Source organism: Apodemus sylvaticus, chromosome 22 (genome assembly GCF_947179515.1).
Source record: "Apodemus sylvaticus chromosome 22, mApoSyl1.1, whole genome shotgun sequence".
In the NCBI taxonomy this organism is placed as follows: Eukaryota; Metazoa; Chordata; class Mammalia; order Rodentia; family Muridae; genus Apodemus; species Apodemus sylvaticus.
The window spans coordinates 8239112-8254310 of record NC_067493.1 but is presented as its reverse complement, the minus strand read 5'-3'; the positions used below and the strand labels follow the sequence as shown (position 1 = coordinate 8254310).

At 35.2% G+C, this 15199-nt stretch overlaps 1 pseudogene; it reads left to right on the top strand.

Annotated features, from left to right (window-relative positions):
* The first annotated feature begins 806 nt into the window (after nt 1–806).
* LOC127673254 (vomeronasal type-2 receptor 116-like) lies at nt 807–13693 on the top strand (annotated as a pseudogene).
* Nucleotides 13694–15199: the final 1506 nt, after the last annotated feature.

Here is a 15199-nt window from a genome sequence, read left to right as displayed (position 1 = left end):
TCACACACCTCAACATAAAACTGGATTCATATATTCTAATAAAAGGAAAATTGGGAAAGAACCTTTAATCCACTGGCAGAGGGGTATATTTCCTAAAAAAGAATTCCAATGCTCAGGCACAAAATCAAGAATTGATAAGTGGGGCCTCATGAAATTGGAAAGTTTCTGTAAGGCAAAGGGCATAGTAAAAAGCACAAATAAGAAACCCACAGATTGGAAAAAGTCCTCACTATTCCCTCATCCTGTAGAGGGCTAATATATAAAATATATAAAGAATTCAAGAAGCTAACCACCAAGAATCCAAACAACAATATAAAGAAATGGGTATTAAAACTAACAGATAATTCACAACATTGGAATCTTGATTGACTGAGAAGCACCTAAAGAAAAGTTCAGGCTTCTTAGTCACCAGAGAAATGCAAATCAAAACAACCCTGATATTCCACCTCATACTAACCACAATGACTAAGTTAAAAAATTCAGGTGACAAAAGATATTGGTGAGGATGTGGAGAAAGAGGAACACTTCTCTATTGCTGGTGGGATTGCAAAAGGGTAAAAATACTCTGGAAATCAATTTGGAGATTCCTGAGAGAATTGGAAATAGATCGACCTGAAGGCCCAGCTATAGTTCTTTTGAACATTTACCAATACATTGCCCTGCCATGGGTAGGGTTTCACTTACCGTTATTTGTGTTGTCCAGTATCTCTCAAAATCCTAGAGGTCCTCTAACAGAAAGATGAATACAGATAATGTTGTTTATTTTCACATTGGAATGCTACTCAGCTATTAAAAAGGAGGATATAATGAATTTTTCATACAAATGGATGGAAATAGAAAATATCACTCTGGATCAGGTAACTTTGTCCCAAAACCATATGCATGTTTTGTACTTACCAATAAGCAGACATTAGTCAAAAAGTACAAAATTAACAGGATACAGAACTCAAGGAGGCTAACAAGCTGAACAGCCCAACCACACTTGGCAGGGTTAAGAAATCAGTCACAAGAGGGCAAAGGGATTTCAGTGGGAAAGGAAATAGGTAGGGGAAGAGGTGGAACCTGATCAGGTATTGAGGGGAACAGGAATGAAGTTCTGAGGGACAGCAGAATGATTCAAAAGAGGCAGCATCAGGAAGCACGAGGTGGGGCAACCCTCTATAATATACCAAAGACTTGGGAAGTGACAGACACTTAGATGAAATGTCCTACTGAGAGGAGAGAGAACTTGGAGAATCCACCTACAGTAGAATGGCAGGGCATTAAGTAGAGGGATGGGGTTGCCATCCAATAGTCAAAAGCTCTGACCCACAAATATACCTGTTTGAAAGAACAGAGGGAGCAAAAGTGGAGAGGTGCGAGAGGATGAGGAGGTCCAGTTACAGGCCCAAATTGAAATCCAGCTCAGAAGGAGGCCCCAAGGCCTGACACTATTACTGATTCCTTGTTGTTTTAAAGAGAGTCCTGTCATGACTGCACTCTGGAGGGCCTAGAAAGCGTCTGAAAGAGATATTTGTACCCAACCAATGGACAGAAGCAGATGACCCCTGTGGTTGAATTAGGAGAAAGCTGGAAGAAGCTGAGGAGAAGGGCGACCCATAGGAAGACCAGCAGTCACTATTAACCTGGCACACTCTCAGACACTGAGCCACTAACCAGCCAGCATACACCAGCTGATATGAGGCCCAACATACTATACAGCAGAGGACTACTGGGTCTGAAGACCGTCAGAGGAGATGTGGCTAACCAAAAGAGACTTGGGACCTAGTGTGTGGCAAGTATGTTGGAGTGGTAGTTGGTTGGGGACATCCTCTTGGCAATGGATTTTGGGGGTGGGTTAGGTGTGGAATATGGAACATTCTGAGGATGGACTGTAAGGGGTATAAAAAACACACTGTAAAAATAGATTGAAGAATACATTTTAAAAGAAGAAGAAAAAAGAGTCCACTGCACTCAGTGTGGATATTTTTGGGAAAAACATAAGCTAGTTCAAAAAATTACAAATCAAATTCAATGCTCCATCTGAGTCACTCATTTTAATCTAACCAAGTTATGTAAATTAGTGTAACATACATCTACGTTGTTGCAATATAATTGCAGACAGTACAGTTTCAAAACAAATACCAACTAGACATGAATTGAAAATAGAATTTATATACTAATATTAGCAATAAAATTGTCTCTCAGAAATAACACCTAAAATATTTCATTCCTTTGAGTAAAATGTATGAAATTCTTCTCAATCATTAATCAGCAATGTTTCATCAAATATTATTGACTGCCAGGGAGTCAACTGACTGCCAGGGAGTCAGCAAGAGATCGGCATTTTAAATCATCAATTGTCTGAGCAGGTACTGATATTGAGCAGTATGTATTGAATCTGAATTAATCCAGTCATTATTGAATTTAGCAGAATGACATGTTCTCCAGGTAACAAGAATCACAGGATGATTGAAGAGATTTTGTAAACATGACTAACATACAATAGTATATGAATAACAGAGAGCATGCTCAACTCCAGACTCAGTGTTGCATATGAGACTTCCTTTCCCTCATCTAGACAATAAAAAACATAATGTCCTATGATTAAAGTGAACTTCTGAATGATATACAACATTTATGACTTTCTCAACTTTCGTCTTACTACGGAAATTCTGATGAAATCTATTGTGTATGTACGTATAGCTGTTGTCTGGTCCAAGCTATCCAGGAGAAGATTGTCCTTGGGATTTATGCCACGCATGTGAATGAAATCATTGTACCTGAGGATGAAGAACATGACCTCCAAAACATGTTTTCAGAAATGTTTTGATCAATAGTTTTTAGATCTCAGATGTATAGCTTGAGGCCAGAATTTTCCTGATGTATCCAGGGAACATGACATAGGACGAATGGAAGGGAAATGTTGAATATAACTAAGTGGTCCTCAAGAGGGCAGTAGATTTAAAACAGACAAATAAGTATAAATGTGTGTGCGTGTGTGTGGGGGGTGATGATTGCAAAGGAAACAGATTTTACAACTGCATCTTAGATCATAGCAGGCATGAAGAATTTTTGTGCTATTAATATTTTCTTTTTGCTCCTCAAGTTATCTCTCACCTTGTGTTGTTTCATTGAACCCATTTGCTTTTGGAGGATAAAGAATAGTGAAGATAGCAATGGAGATTTGAGAAGTGACTGGTAGTTTTCCATTTTTGCAACAGAGGGACCTGTTGAAGATGATTTGTATAATGAAACATTTGGTTTTAGGTAAATCATTAACTTTATTTCCTGTTTCAGTGATATGAATTATTAATATGTAGCTATGTACTCAAATTGTTTGGTTCTGTCTTGTTCTTCCTTCTGTTACTTGATGAGCCACTGACAATTAATGATTACATCAGTCACTATTTTAATATTTTCAAATGTGTCACAGTTTAGTTTAGTTTTACTAGTTGGTCTCCAGTTCACAAAAGTGGGCAATGATGGAGAGCGGATACTATCTGTTGACTCTCTATTGATATCATAAATCAAAAATGTCTTTTAATCTGCCTTGAAATTACCATTTCCCCCTTTAACAATGGCTCTATATGACGAGACTGCATAACTGCACATATACAATTGTCTGCCAACAATTCCTTTATAAGCATTCATCTAAATGCCTTCCTAAAAATGTTACCTAATTTTGGTCTCTAAATGTTGGGTATTCATTCATATATAGAAATATTGTAGATGTGTGGGTCAACTGTTCCTGATTGCATGTATAATATTATTTATATACATATGAATATACATGTACTTTGCATTTGAATATAATCGTCAAATGAGCCCCACCTTTCTTTCTGGAATTGATACTGAATGTGGAAAAAGACTGCCAGGCTTCATATTCTGTTACCAGAATAGTCATTTGGTTCAATCATACAAATGTCCAGTCACATATTAGGCTTACTACCAGTATCAGATAGATATTCAAAAATATTTCTATTAATAATTGAATAAATATCACATTAGAGAAAATCTAATAGAATAAATAATCTTCTTGTGGATTAGGAGCTGTTTGCATTGTGACTACATAGTTCTACGATCCCAATTGTGAGATGGTGTCATTTGTGGCTGCAGATAATGAGAGAATGTGTGTTGAAATCACTAACCTTTTAGCTAATCAATGTTCCTGGGACATTTTTCTTTCATGAGCAGAGGTTTCCTGTACTTTTCTGTCTTTGACACTCATCTCATCTCATATTCGATTTTCATGTCTTTGGGATTTATCGAATGTTTTCCAGTTGTTTGCCTCAATACAATATGTATACTTTGATGGGATATTGGCTTCACATTATTATACTTCTATGTTAGGTCAGTATAGATTTCATTTCTGATGTGTTCTGTATTATCCCACATGTCATTGAAAAATACAGGAAATTCTCATTGTTGACAATTATGAAGGCATACTAAGATTTAAAATTACAAATATATAAACGTTGTCAATACTTTTCAGGTTTACAAAGAAAACTTTGTTCCAAACTTTCAATTGAAAAATGCAAACTTCAGCACTTGCGCATGTTTGGTGTGTTTACTCCTGATAGGAGGTAATTGATAATATTAAAAAAAAAAAAAAAACTGAACTGCCAACTGTACTGGGGTAGATGAGCAAATTTCATATGGAAAGAAGAACGATGTGCTCAGACATCAGTTAAAAGATCTCAGAGGATTAGAAACACTGTTGAATTAAGAAAAAATCTTATAAATGTTTACAAAATTGACATAGTAACAATAAACTAAAAAGTAATATTAAATTAATGTGTAAAAGAGCCTAAAGGATAATATTGTGGTTATGTGGTATATTGTAGCATTTTTTATATTTTGAAATTGATAAACACATTTAAATAAAATATATATTAAAATAATAATTCTCTTTGTTAAATATTAACAGTTGGAAATATTAAAATCATGTTCTACAAACACCATGGAAAAATTATGGATAATTTTTCTCTATGTGCTTGAAATTAGCATTTCTTTATATAGTGGATAGCAGTGACAGATTTCCATATATGGCACATTCTCTCTATCCCAGGGATAAAGCTTAATTGATCATGATGCTTTATCATTTTGATGTGTTCTTAGATTCGGTTTGTGAGTATTACATTGCGTAATTTTTCATCAGTTTTCATCAGAGAAATTGCTTGGAGGTTCTCTTTCTTTGTTGGGTCTTTTGTGGTTTAATTATCAGATTAATTGTGGCTTCATAGAGGAACTTGGGTAGTGTTCCTTTTGCTTCTATTTTGTGGAATATTTTGAAGAGTATTGGTGTTAGGTATTCTTTGAAGGTCTGATGGAACTCTGAACTAAACCCATTTGCTCCTGGGCATTTTTGGTTGAGAGATTTTTGATGACTGCTTCTATATCTTTAGAAGTTATGGGACTGTTTAGATGGTTTATCAGATTCTGACTTAAGTTGACTATCTGCTATCTGTCTAGGAAATTGTCCATTACATCCAGATTTTCCAGTTTAATTGGATATATCCTTTTGTGGTTGGATCTGATGATTTTTTTGGATTTCTTCGCTTTCTTTTGACATGTCCCACTTTTAATTTCTGATTTTGCTTATTTGGATGCTGTCTCTGTGCCCTCTGGTAAGTGTGTCTAAGGATTTATCTATTTTGTTGGTTTTCTCCAAGATCCAGCTCCTGATTTTGTTGATTCTGTCTATAGTTAGTTCTTTTTGTTCCTATTTTGTTGATTTCAGCCTTGAGTTTGATTATCTCCAGCCATCTGCTCCTCTTTGCTATATATGCTTCTTTTTGTTCTAGAGCTTTCAGGTGACTTAAGTGACTAGTGTATGCTCTCTCCAGTTTTATATTGGAGGTTCTCAGAGCTATTAGTTTTCTGTTTAGCAATGCATTCATTTTGTCCTATAATATTGGGTATGTTGTGACTTCATTTTCGTTAAATCCTAAAACGTTTTTAATTTCTTTATTTCTTCCATGACAAAGTAGTCATTGAGTGGAGGGTTCTTTATCCTCCACATGTTTGTGGGATTTCTATTTTTTGTTGTTGTTGTTCTGAAGACCAGTCTTAGTACATGGAGATCTGATAATTGAAGTTGGAGTGTAGACGTTCAGAAATGAAAGTTCTTGATAGGTTTACCCTCTGACGAGTATAAAGTTTCTTTCTGTCTTTTTTGATAACTTTAAGTTGAATGCTGATTTTACTTGATATTAAAATGACAACTGCAGTTTGTTTCTTGGGACGATTTGCTTGGACGATTGTTTCCCAGCTCTTACTCTGAGCAAGTGTCTGTCTTTGTGCCTGAGGTGAGTTTCATGTAAGCAGCAAATTTCTGGGTCCTGTTTACATATCCAGTCTGTAAGTCTATGTCTTTTATTGGGGAATTGAATCCATTGATATTAAGAGTTATTAAGGAAAAGTGATTGTTGCTTCATGTTATTTTTGTTATTGGGTGTAGAATGATGTTTATGAGATGATCTTCTTTTTGTTTTGTTAAAAGAATTTTATTTTCATGATTTTTCTGGGGTGTAGTTTCCTTTTTTGTTGGAGTTTTCCATTTATTATCCTTTGAAGGGCTAGATTTGTGGACAGGAATTGTGTAAAATTGGTTTTGAAAAGGAATATCTTGTTTTCTCCATCTATGATAATTGAGTGCTTTTCAGGGTACAGTAGCCTTGGCTGGCATGTGTGTTCTCTAGGGGTCTGAATGAGATGTGCTCAGGATTTTCTAATTCTTATAGTCTCTGGTGAAATGTCTGCTGTAATTCATATATATATATATATATATATATATATATATATATATATATATATATATATATATATATATATATATTGACCCTTTTCCTTGAATGCTTTTAATATTCTTTATTTTGTACATTTGATGTTTTGAATATTATTGATGGGAGGAATTTCTTTTCTGGTCCAGTTTATTTGGAGTTCTGTAGGCTTCTTGTACATTCATGAGCATCTCTTTCTTTAGGTTAGAGAAAATTTCTTCTATAATTTTGCTGAATATATTTAGTGTCACTTAAACCTGGAAATCTTCATACTCTTCTATACCTATAATCCATAGGTTTAGTCTATTCCTTGTGTTCTGGATTTCCTGGATATTTTGGGTTAGGACATTTTTGCATTTTGCATTTTCTTTGATTGATGTGTCAATATTTTCTATGGTATCTTCTTCAACTCTGATTCTGTCTTCTATCCCTTGTATTCTGTTGGTGATGATTGCATCTATGACTCCAAATCTCTTTCCTAGGTTTTCTACCTCGAGGATTGTTTCCATTTGTGATTTCTTTGTTTCTACTTCCATTTTTAGATCTTTGATGATTTGCTCTATACCTGTTTGTTTTGTTTTCCTGTAATTTTTAAGGCATTTTTGTGTTTCCTTTTCAAGGGTATCTACCTGTTTACCTGTGTTCTCTTGTATTTCTTTAAGGGATTTATTTGTGTTCTTCTTGAATTCCTTTATCAGCATTGTGAGATGTGATTTTAAAACTGAGAATTGTTTTCCAGTGTGTTGCGCTATCCAGGACTTGCTGTTCTGGAGAACTGTGTTCTGATGATGCCATGTATCCTTGGCTTCTGTTGGTATGGTTCTTGCACTTGCCTTTTACCATATGGTTATCTCTGGTGTTAGTTGGTCTTGCTGTATCTGGCTGGAGTTTGCCCCTCCTGTGTGCCTGTAAGCCTCTGTCAGGACTCCCAGAAGACAAGCTCTCTCCTGGCAGGACCCATTCACCGAAGGTTGTGGGACAGCCCTAGCTGCTGGATGCAGATGGTGACTGGAAGGACTCTGTCATAACTACTCTACCATTCCTGTGCTGTACGTACTCAGGGCCAGACCTAACTTGGACAATCACAGGATGGAAAATGCCAGTCTCACCTCGAAGCCCAGGAGTCAGAGCACTTCCTGGAGACCAGCTCTCACCTCGTAGTGCCAATGAATAGAGGAATGTGTGACAAGCCCAGCTCCCATGTGCAGATGGTTCCAGGAAGAGGACTTGATTTCAAAAGACTTAATACATTTATGTTTGATGTATAAATGCATTTAAATAATAAAAATTAAGAGTGTGTTATGTTGTTCACATGTGGTTTAAGTCTTTCTTTTTTTATTTAACAGTGGAATTACAACTCCAGGATTATTTTAGAAAAATCCTACTCAACAAGACTAAAATCTAATACAAGGACGACATTCAGAGATAAAAAAATCTTTATTGATTTCCACGAATACAAAATGTATCTTATCATAGTGCCCTATGCCTATGAATTCTTACATTGTAGAAAGCTCTTAGGATCTCTAATTTATGAGACTTATTTCAAGATATTTAGACCGAAATTTAGCATGTCTCAGATTACAAACTTTATTGTTATTGAAATTTTATACATCAAACATCTCCCTTAATCACCATTATTCCTTATTTTAGAACAGGCACAAGAAAACATGAATTTTTTCTGGTAATGTTTTTTGCTACTGATGAGATCAACAAAAATCCTTACCTTTTACCCAACATTTGGTATTCTCCATCGTTTTTGACCACTGTGAAGATACATTGAGAGTTCTTGACATTATACTTTCTATGCAAACCAAACAAATTGTGGATTTTATTAATTATAACTGTGGAGAGGGAATTTGTGAGGTAGGCCTTACAGGACCATCATGGAAAACAACCTTAAAACTGGAGATTAATTCCAGAAGTCCAAAGGTAATAATATGTGGCACTGAATGAGTTAAAAACTTTTAAATTCTATTTGCATGTGCTTACAGAAAAAACCTGGACAGGATGCATTTATGAGTGCACTGCTACATGATACACCCACACATTATCACACAGACTCGCCCACCCCACTTGATAATATATAAAATAATTATATATTAATAATTATTTCTATATATAACAAATAAGTAACCAGGACACAGATATTCTGGACAAACAGGCAATTTTTTTTTCTAGGACATTCAGACTTGTTAGAAATAGTCTAGAATCTAATAAGAATATTACATGATATCTCTACTATAATCTTACTATCCTTAATAGGATTTCTGGAAAGTGAGTAGTATTACTTGTATATGAGATCAATTATTCTAAAACTCATATTTCCTCATGTGGATGTTTTATCCTCTCTTTTAAATACTTTAGGTTTACTTTGGACCATTTAATCCTAACCTGAGTGACCATGACAAGTTGCCGTATGTCCATCAGGTAGCCACCAAAGACACTCATTTGTCCCATGGCATGGTCTCCTTGCTGCTTCATTTTAGATGGACTTGGATAGGACTGGTCATCTCAGATGATGACCAGGGCATTCAGTTTCTCTCAGATTTGAGAGAAGAAATACAAAGGCATGGGTTCTGTTTAGCTTTTGTGAATGTGATCCCAGAAACCATGAAGACATACTTGACAAAGGCTATGATATATGATAAACAAATTATGACATCTTCAGCAAAGGTTATTATCATTTATGGTGAAATGAACTCCACTTTAGAAGTCAGCTTTAGAAGATGGGAATATTTAGGTGCTCAGAGAATCTGGATCACAATTTCACAATGGGATGTTATCACAATTAAAAAGAAATTCAGCCTTAATTTCTTCCATGGTATTGTCACTTTTGCACACCACAGAGGTGAGATTGCTGAATTTAGAAATTTTATGCAAAGTACAGACACTGGCAAGTATCCAGTAAACATTTCTGATTCTATACTGGGGTGGAATTATTTTAATTGCCCAATCTCTAAGATCCGCAATAAAAAGGAACATTTTAAATTCAACAATACATTTGAATGGACAGCACTGTACAAATATGACATGGCCCTGAGGGAAGAAGGTTACAATTTGTATAATGCTGTGTATGCTGTGGCCCACGCCTACCATGAACTCATTCTTCAACAAGTAGAGAATCAGGCACTAGCAGGATACAAAGGAATATTTACTGACTGTCAGCAGGTGAAGTTTCTTACATTTCATGATGCTTAGATATATCAATATGATCTTTTAAATGGATCCAGACAAACACTTCTACATTTGTAAGAGATTATTCTCTCAATGGGCAGATTTCTACCATGCAAAACTCTCTAATAAATATTTTACATGGATGAACATCCTGCACAAGGAAAACATTTAATAGGGAACAATAACTTTTTCATGATATCAGCGAGTTTTGTGAAAACATGTCTCAATACTTCACCAAATGATTTCAAAAGTTAAAATAGGAGCCAACGGTTTCATAATAAAAGCCTTAAGTGATGACTAGACTAGAATATTTTTCTAAAGAGTAATTTGTCAAGAATCAATACATGTGCTGTAGCTAATAGTTACTCATTTAAATTAACAAAACCACAAATGATTAAGACTATATATGTTATTAAGTTACAGTTTATCACATATTGTTTTATTGTCTGTACATTAAAGACTAACAGCCATTCTTTATTTTCACACACATCCAGAATTCCCCTTCATTTGTACATATGTGACTACATTTTCAATAAAGTATTTTGGACTAACATGAACACACACACACACACTCATACACATTCACACACACTATGTTACTTGTAATATGCTAATCATTTTTCTAGCACATTTTACCATCAAACATTAACATGGAATATTATATAAATTTTCAGTATCGTTTGGGGTTTATTCTATTTTACTACATGGGATTACTTCAATGCAGCTGTCTTTTGTGAAAGTCATTAAGGAAGTAGGGAACATTCTCAATGTTGCTTTCCCTTTACTGATATGCATATGTAAGCATCTAATGATGAATCTCATTTAGGTGTCTTCCTTGCTGAAGACCAGAGTGTTTACTAATCTTGTTGGAGAACTGGTGAACATGAATCATAGGGAAAATCAGTGTGCAGATTATGACATTTTCATCATTTGGCATTTTCCACAAGGCTTTGGATTAAAAGTGAAAATAGGAAACTATTTTATTTGTTTCCCACAGATGCAACAACTTCACATATCTGATGATGTAGAGTGGGCCACAGGAGGAAATTTGGTATGTATACTATAAATTTTAGTTGTTTTCAAGATATATACATTTTTAAATATGAGGCACTGAAATAATATCTCTGTGGTTATGACCAATTGCTACTCTAGCAAAAGACCATGCTCAGTTACAAGCACCAAAATCTGATACCTCCCAACTCCATGTAAATCTCATCATAGAGATAAAAAGCCTCTGGATTCCATTTTCAGGTAGACCCATATGCTAATTCTCCGTATGCTACTGGAATATATATATATTTTCTAATTTTCTAATTCTGTAACAACATATTTATAGCCTAATTAAATATAGCATGTGTTCATTAACAGAAATCTTTCTCCAGATTCAAGGTTTCCATTTTTATTTATGTGTATTTTATTGGTTATTTTATTTACTTACATTTCACAGTTTATCCTACTTCCCGATATCCTCTCTTCTGTGGGGGATTGCCTTATCTGGAATCAGTGGGAAGGGAGCCTCTTGTTCCTGTGCAGGTTCAATGCCCCCGTATAGGGGTATGCTAGAGTGATGAGGCAGGAGTCTCATAAATGCAGGGAAATGAAGGAGGGATAAGAGATTGCTATTGTCAAGTTATTGTTTTAAACATTAATTTTATGACAGTTTTATATAACATATCTTGTTCATATTAATCAAAGAACTTTTTCTTGATTTACCCTACATTCTTTCTCCACAAACCTCACTATTCTGATTTTTTTAAGTTATAAATCATGATAAAAAGAAAACTGATGCCACAGAAACACTCCTTTTGGGTTTATCAGTTTAGGAAGTAAAAGTTTTAAATTGCTGCAACCTGAAAGTTACGTATATAATATTACATGATGTAGAAAATATCGTACTTCATTCGGTGTACTGCAGGGAATTACAAAATAATTATGTGCCTGAAATTGTTAAGAAATACTGGTTAACAGAGGAATGTTTATAGCCATATCTGTTAATGTCCCATATGAAAATCTATAGGTTATTATACATATTATGGATAAATGAACCACACACACATGCACTCTCTCTCACACACATTTATGCATATTATATATTTATATATTATCTCAGGTTCCGTCCTCCTTGTGTAGTGTGCCATATACTGCTGGATTTAGGAAAATTCATCAGAAAGAAACACCAGACTGCTGCTTTGATTGTGTTCAGTGCCCAGAAAATGAGGTTTCCAATGAAACAAGTACATGCTTGCATGTAGAAAGAAATGCTGAATGTGAATCCTTCCCTTTCCAAGCTAGAAATATGATATGGCCTACATGGAAACTGAAGTTGTAAAATCTCCATGTTTCGGAACTTAATCAGTTAAATAATGTCAACTTCTTTCGGACCTAGCAAATAACTTGCAGTATCTTTTACAAACAATAAATTTTTCTCTCACAATATGCTGCTCACTGATTTTTACTATGCAGGACAAACTATGAGGCATAGAGAATCAAGAATGAAAATATTCCTTTTGCAAACAGTACCTGTATGAGAAAGTATATGTTCTGGTTTCTATAGGAGATACTGAAAAATAGCTCTCCCAAAAATCTAAACATGTACATAATGCATTTCTTCAACTGAGATCAATAACTATATATTCATACTACACTTGTCTGTGAATAGCGAAATTATGGTTTGAAGAATGAAAAAAATCTGAGATCATGCATATTATAATTCATGCTTTTGTTCTTTATTTTAATGCATATTTTTTCAATTTCATAATCTATCATGGTGTTTTATTTCACCATAAGACATAGGTTAATAGAGAGCAATCTTAATTCAGTTGTCCCTGCAGCAAGTAGGAATGGATGAGATGTTCTACAAAAATATTTATTGATATATCCTCTCAATAATACAAATACATAATTATTAACTAAATAATTATGATATCTTAAAAGGTTTTATTGTTTTCGCCAGCAGATATGGAACAGTGTATGAGGTGTCCAGATGATAAGTATGCCAACCTGGAGCAAACCCACTGCCTCCAAAGCGCTGTGTCATTTCTGGCTTATGAAGATCCACTGGGGCTTGCTCTAGGCTCCATTGCTATGTCCTTCTTGGCTATCACAATTCTAGTATTAGTCATTTTTGTAAAGTACAAGGATACTCCTATTGTGAAAGCCAATAAGCTCATTCTCAGCTATATCCTGCTCATCTCTCTAGTGTTCTGTTTTCTCTGCTCATTGTTTTTAATTGGGCATCCCAACCAGGCCACCTGCATCCTCCAGCAGACATTTGGAGTTTTGTTCACAGTGGCTGTTTCTACAGTTTTGGCCAAAACAATAACTGTGGTCATGGCTTTCAAGCTCACTACTCCAGGGAGAAGAATGAGAGGGATGCTGACATCAGGGGCACCTAACTTGGTCATTCCCATTTGTACCCTGATCCAAGTTGTTCTTTGTGGCATCTGGTTGGTAACGTCTCCTCCCTTTATTGACAGAGATATACAATCTGAACATGGGAAGACTGTCATTATTTGCAACAAAGGCTCTGTCGTTGCCTTCCATGTTGTCCTGGGATATTTGGGTTCCTTGGCTCTGGGGAGCTTCACTGTGGCTTTCCTGGCTAGAAATCTTCCTGACAGATTCAATGAAGCCAAGTTCCTAGCTTTCAGCATGCTGGTATTCTGCAGTGTCTGGATCACATTCCTCCCTGTCTACCATAGCTCCAGGGGCAAGATCATGATGGTTGTAGAGGTCTTCTCCATCGTGGCTGCTAGTGCAGGGTTGCTAGGGTGTATTTTTGTCCCAAAATGTTATGTTATTTTAGTTAGATCAGATTCAAATTTTTTACAGAAGACAAAAGATAAATTGCTTCATTGAAACTTTCATAGTATGAAAATGTTAGATAATACTCAACATATTATTTTCTTTATCTTAATGAAAGTAGAATTTAATCATAGAAAAATTTTAAGTAGTAAACAAATTTGAGCTTACAAATTAGACAGCACTTTCCATTGTGACATCAATTAAAAAAGTTTGGTGGATCATGGTTTCATTCATAAGTACACAGTCCTGACGATACTGAGAACTGGGAATCTCATTTGAGGGAGACTACCATCATTTTGAGCTGTGGTTTTGTGTGTAGGCCATTTACTTAATAAATGATTAATATAAGGTAATAGTTCCGAGTGTGGACACTATGCCAGTAGGTAAGTTGTTCTTGGATTTATAAGAAAAAGGACTGCAGACAGCATGGACATGAAGCCAGTAATCAAAATTATTCCACATGCATTCATGGAGTGCCTACATCCAATTTCATGCCTTGGCTACATTGAATATACTGTGACAAGTGTACATAAGTAAATAAAAGCTTTTTTCACATGTTTCCTTTGATCATGCTGGTTTTTGCAGCAATAGAATCTAAGATATCACCTTAGTGTAAAGTGCCTCTGTGTGGATTTGGAATATCATCGTTTCCTCGTGCAATTAAAGGTACTCCTTTGAATAGAAAAACAAGAGTGAATGTTAGCAGAGTGTGAAGCAGAGTGACAGTATTGCATATGACAACACAGAATTGCTTGAGTTAGTAGTAGCTTTAAATTATAATAGGAAGACATTAAGAATATCAAATAACATAAAAAAGAATCAAACATCTAGTGAAATGGACAATCAGCTGAGTTACCAGCTCACTTTGACTTTTTTTGGTTTGTTTCAGAAAAAGAAGATGAGACACTTGTCAAAGAATTATATTTTTATTCAACTGTAATTTGTTGTCATTTTTTAAGTTCAAGGAAGTCAGTTTGTTTCTACATACCATTTTTGCCATTTCGTGCAATTTGATTCAATGGCAGAAAGTTCTCATACCATGCAAATAAGACAGTCTTCTGCATCTTAATGTGTCCTATGATAGCACATTTGCTTATCATCTCTGAAAGAACTATTACTACAAAAAAAATCACATACCAACTATAAAATGCTAGAACAACATTTGAACTTGATTTTCTTCAGCTAGATATTGTGCTCTTTCTATCCTCCATTTTCCATTGCCACCAACAGCACAGACAAAATGGTTGAAACTCTTATGCCTATCTGACAAGTGAGAGAGCATTAAAGATTAAAATCAGATGGAAGAATGAATGGGGCAGACTGACAGTACCTGAACTGTAACTGCATGCTGTTTTGTAATGGATACGGCACTGGCTGTGAGAGTTGTTTTTAAGTGTGCAATCCTTGAACCATTACTCCTCTCTTCGTTCATTTAGCACACACCCAATTTTTAACTG